The 5,921-nt window shown below is 34.7% G+C and overlaps 1 pseudogene; it reads left to right on the forward strand.

The window, feature by feature from the left end:
• The first annotated feature begins 3,935 nt into the window (after window positions 1-3,935).
• On the forward strand, window positions 3,936-4,054 carry LOC111743717 (annotated as a pseudogene).
• The last annotated feature ends 1,867 nt before the right edge of the window (window positions 4,055-5,921 follow it).

The following is a 5,921-nucleotide window of genomic DNA, read 5'->3' on the forward strand; positions in this document are numbered from 1 at the left end:
TATGCATGTACTCACCACAACACACAAACCACATGCAATAAATATATAACACACACAGCACCATATCACACACTTATGTCATGGTGTTTAAAGTATTTTATTTTTATGTGGAAATGGTAAAATAAAAGAAAATCAAACAAATCATGCACTATTAAAATCTAATAGAAATATTTAATTTTATAGATTCTGAAAATGAGATATATTTATTTTTTCTAAACTTTACCATACTAAACTTTGATTTTTGAGAGAAGTATATGGTATTCAATTGAAGGTTGACAATTTAGAAGCTTCAAAAATAAAACTCATTTTTGATTTAATGTAATAAGTGAATCAAGGCAAATAGTACTTGAAGATCAGTAACTCTGCAATCTCATCTTCAAGTGAACTTGATTTACATGACAAGATCCTGGGCTTCACACCAATGTAATAATGGGATGAGTCTTTCTCAAGACTTAGGAAGTAATATAACTACTTTGTGATTAATTTGTGGCCAAAGGATAAACTCTGGCAGATCAATATGGCTACACTTTTTAAAAACTCTTCTCATCGAGTTGCTGGAATCAGATTCTACTCACCTTGAACTTGGGCTAGCCTGAGTGACTATGTGAGTAGTAAAATGGTGTAGATTGATATATGGGACTTCTGAACCTAAGTTCTAAGGAGATGTTTAGCTTCCACTCAGGCTTCTTGGAATAGTCATCCCAAAAACCCAGTTATCAATCCACTAGAGAAACCCAAAGCCCAAGCAGCTCAATGGAAAGTTCCGGAAAGACAAAAACAATTAATCTTCCAGCTGAGATTCCCAGCTAAACCACTAACAACCAGCATCCAGGCACCATGTGTGAGCCACACTGACCGTGGGTTCTGCAGCCCCATTTGCGCCCTCTCTGTTGTCACCATGTGGAGGTGAGAAGAACTGTCACCTGAGCCCTTCCCAGTTTGTATATCCATAGGTAGAAAAAATAATAACTGTTGTTTTAAGTTATAAATTTGCCACACAGTAGACAATTTGAACAGTCGCTTCTCACTCTGCATCACTCTACAATACGCGAACATCCTCGTATTCTCAGGCCATGTAGCCCAAGAATTCACTTGATTTTCTTCTCTTAATCGTGTTTTCAAAGCTCTCCTAGGTCCACTGGCACATTTGCAGATGTTTATATTTCTGTTGGAGGTCCCAGGAATTCCGATGGCTTCTAGGGCTCATTAAGTAGAATCCCAGCTCAGCCTCTACTCCTGTGGGAAGTGTGGATCTGCCCAGTTTCCTGTGTGGGGACATTAAAGGATCTCCCTAGAGGCTATGTTTCGAAACTAGGCTCTAAATTATCTATTCCGGATTCCCAGCAAAATTGAATGGTTCACTTTTTTTTCCCTCCTTTGACTTGCAGCTAAAAACTTTATACCTACATTTAAATTCAGATTAAGCCCCATCCGATTCTCACCTACTGGATGAAATTTAATCCTTTTTTTTTAGGATAGGATTTCTTTATTACATCATTCTGCATTATGCCTTTTTCTACATTATGAATTTCTTTGTATAATTTTTCAAAATTCTTAGCCCATGGGATTAAAAAAAATTATTTGATAAAATTCGATCTTGCAGTTGGAACCCCTTTAGAGTATTTATTGTGTGCATTGCAAGAGCCTCTGTTAGAGTTCAAAATGAAGAAACAGATTTTTTGTTTTCAACTGTATCATTCTTCATTAGACAGTATACACAGAAAACTTTAGCTGCTGATTCAATAGGGAACCAGTACTGTGAGCACAGGTAAGAAAACGTAGATCAATCTTGATGTTCACTCAAAATACTTTTAATAATAATAATGATAATAGTAATAGTAATAATAATAGTAATAACAGTAGTAGTAGCAGTAATAGAGCCTGCTTCTATAGACAAGCTCATAATATAAACTTATTTTTTAAAACTAGGAAACAGTGTCTTTAACACTATCAGCCTAATAATTAAATCACCAGGAATACTTAGAGCCTCAAAAATGCTATATCTACATCATTCTCATCCATACCCCCAAATGTCACTAGTTTTTTTGTACAAGAGTAATTACAGGAAATTGCTCTAGCAGAAAGATTTCTGGCAACCACAGTGAAAACTGGTCAATAGTATATCAGGATCATGGTGGTGTAAACCTTAATGAAAGGAGTGAACGTGTTTGCTATGAATGCTTCTCACCAGAAATGCTGGCAATTATACAAAATACTTATACTTCAGTTATCAGTAGAGCAGCAACAGAAAAACGTTATGTGAAATAAAAGGCTGATATAAGTCCCAGAACCTAAGTGGTTTCAGTTACCCACAGCCGACTATGGTCAGAAAATATTAAATAAAAATGTCCAGAAATAAGCTATTTATAACTTTTAAGCTGCACGCGTTCTGAGTAGCTGGATAAAATCTCTCACAGTCCCAGTCCATCCTGCATGGGACATGTATCATCCCTGGGTCCAGTATCTCTAGACTGTACATGCCCCCAAATTTGTAGTCATTTAATAGCTGTCTTGCTTATTGGATAGACCACTGAGGTATTGCAGTGCTTGTGTTTAAGTAACCCTTATTCTACTTAATAATCGCCCCAAAATGCAAGAGCAGTGATGCTGGTAATTCAGATGTGCCAGAGAGAAGCCGTAGAGTGCTTCCTTTAAGGGAAAATGTATGTATGTATTTATGTATAGGGAAAACAGTGTATATGTTTAGGGTTTGCTACTACCAGTGGTTTCAGACATCCATTAAAGCTCTTAGAACGTATTCCCTGATTAAATTTTGTGAAACTATTTCTATAGGCTATTTGTATAGCCTATGCATATTCTATACAATCTCTACCTTCTATACTTTTAAAAGTCTCTTTACCTCAGTAAATAGTAACACTGAAACCAAAATTTTCCTCCACAACTTGGGAAGCATTTGATGAATGGAGGCAGCACTTCTGGAGTTCTCCAGAGATGATAACTAACCAAGACGAGTGAGATGCAAAAGGTCACCTGGAAGATGAAGCTTGTCTACATGGACATTTTTTAGATTCCCTTTATTTTTCCTTTTTTATCTCTGCCTTCACTAATCCCTAATCCTTACACTTTCTTTAAAATGTCTAATCTCTGGTATTGCTAGAACTAAGCATTTGTTGCTTTAAAAATCTAATACTGCACTGTGAAGCAATTGGCTAGTATCTTAAAATAAATCTGTTGTTAAAAAAGGCGACTCTTTTTAATACTTGGGATGCTTTGAAGGAACATTTGTGTTTTGGTGAATTTTCTGTTTCTCCTTGACAATTGATGGTTACTATCCAAGAAAAAAAAATACATGAAAGTTTTATGTTCCAACATTTGCTGATAATGAGATGTTTAAAATTTAGAACACATTTTCTTATGGAATAATATCATCTTGTTTGAGAGTCCACGTTTTCAGCACGTCAGGAGCAGTGTACAATGTTGCTATCAGCCCGATGATTTCCAAGCACCAAAGAGCAGCTTGCTTTTGAACCAATAGACACTTTGCTATAACAGATTAAGTTCTTAACTCCTAAGAAATATGAGAATGTTTTTATAAAATACTCATTTTAAAATTAACAGCCAGCATGAGGCTCCCTGATGAAGTCTTTCTACTTTCTATTAAAATAAAAGTTCATAAATATAATTTCCATTATTTTTGAAAGCCTGATCATTTTAATAATCAGAAGAGACACCATATTTATTTATTTAGAGAGAATGGACATCTTGCTCGTGTAAAGATGCTCCGTTGGACATAAGCATGTATGTTCAACAGAGAAGAGAACGTGCTACAGAAGCAGAAGGAGTGCAAAGGGCATAAGACGACACATGACACATGTTGGAATGGCCTAAGCACAGAGGGCCGTGACGGTCACTGAAAGCAGTCTGGACTTTAGTTTAAATACAGTCGTCAGCTTTTTAAAAAATTTTTAATTGCTGTCTTCGACCATGTCACCCTGAACGAGCCCAATCCCGTCTGATCTCGGAAGCTAAGCAGAGTCAGGCCTGGTTAGTACTCGGATGGGAGACCACCTAGGAAGACCAGGTGCTGTAGGCGTTTAAAAAATAAAAAATAAGGGATTGTAAGCTGACAAGGTCCTTGTAATCTGTGAGGTCAACTAAGAGTTGCCTTGCTTAATAAAAAAAATAAGAATAATAATAATTAATTGCTGTATTAAAAAGCTAGACATTTTAAATGGAAGTCTGAGAAATAGAAGAATAAACGGCAATTATCCCTAAATCTGTGTGTGTGTTTGCACATACCCGTTAAATGATTTAGACAAAAATTTTCATACGAAAGGCTAATAATATCAGAATTACTACGAAATGGAAAAAAAAAAAAAGATAGCATCATTTTCAAGGATATAAAACACAGGAAAAAAGTCAAAAGCCAAAGTCAAAACCTCATCATTGACCTATTAATTATTAACAACTGAATATGATCCTAAGTTAGAATCAAAGCAATTTCAACAGCTTTTTCATATAACTGGACCGTTTTACAATGTCATGTTCAGTGTCTTAGTTCTAGGGTGGCAGGAGCTTTTTGTTTCTTTTGTTTTTCAGTTAATGAAAGAAACAAATGTATTTGTATCATTCGAGAAAAAAAAATCTGTCAGTTCATCAGCAAACACTTTTCTGACTGAAATGATAGCTCATTGAAATTGTTGAATATTTTCGCTCAGAAAAAAATTATGGTATTATTAATTCATACTAGTAAGACAGACTTTAGGAAATTCATTTAATTGGTGCCATCTTTCCATGCTTAAGCATCTTTTCAGAAATGAAACTGATGGACTAATCCACTTTCCCAAAAAGTATAGATTTAAAGACTAGATGACTAAAGAAAATCATCTAATTTCAACCTTTATGACTTAACATTTTCAAAATCATTTTTCTCATTACTGTAGAGTGTGAAAGAAAAACTAGTAGAGGAAACTATTAAAATGCTGAAGGATATTAAAACTTAAGAGCAGATTTATGTTTTAAATCAGAGACAGAGCTGAAAAGATATCACCCTCACCCTTACAAGAAAAAAAAAAGCTTTGAAAAACTGCATATTTTAGATTTGTTGTGAACTCAGGAAAAAAAAAAAAATGAGATCAATGTACAGATGGCCATGTCAAAATTTGGAGACTTCAGTTAAGACACAAAGATTGAGCCTCTCCATTTCCTGCTAGTGTGATGCTCCCGGCAAACCCAGGCACGGTGAAGTTCCTACCTCTTACTGTATTCTCCTCCAGGAACTCTATCTGGCTTTCAGTGGGAGTACCCCAAAAATCCAATAGAAAGTCACCCCCTTATTCCCGCGGTGGTACAAGCCACAGAATGGGATGAGCAGTCACTGCTCAAACCACCCAGACAGATGTTTATCCCATATCCTTAAAAAAAAGGCAGTAAATATAAATAAAGATAACTATATAATATACGTTCTCATAATGAAATTTAATTAGATGTTAATAAAAATATCTGGAAAATCTGCACACATTTGGAAATTTAAAAATACATTTATAAACAACTATGAGATAAAGGGGAAGTCTCAAGTCAATTTTAAAAACTTTCAAAATAAATTAAAATATAATTTATCAAAATTTATAGGATGCAGCTAAAGCAGTTCTTAAAGGGAATTATTTTTCATAAATGCACAGCAGAAATAAGAAAGGCCTATAATGAATAATCTCCCAACTTAGAAAACTAAAAGAAAAAATGGATATTAAACCTAAAGGCAGGTGAAGGATCGAAATAATAAAAACTAGAGGAGATAAAGAAATTGAAAACAGGAAAATAGTAGGATGAGGAAAAGCGAACACTGGCTCTTTGAAATATTTTAAAAGTTGATTAAAAACATAAACCACAACACATATCTCACATCTTAAATAAAAATGAACTCAAAATAGATCAATGACACGTCCTTGGGATGAAAATAT

The sequence above is a fragment of the Pteropus vampyrus genome, unplaced genomic scaffold (genome assembly GCF_000151845.1).
Source record: "Pteropus vampyrus isolate Shadow unplaced genomic scaffold, Pvam_2.0 Scaffold119, whole genome shotgun sequence".
Taxonomy (NCBI): Eukaryota; Metazoa; Chordata; class Mammalia; order Chiroptera; family Pteropodidae; genus Pteropus; species Pteropus vampyrus.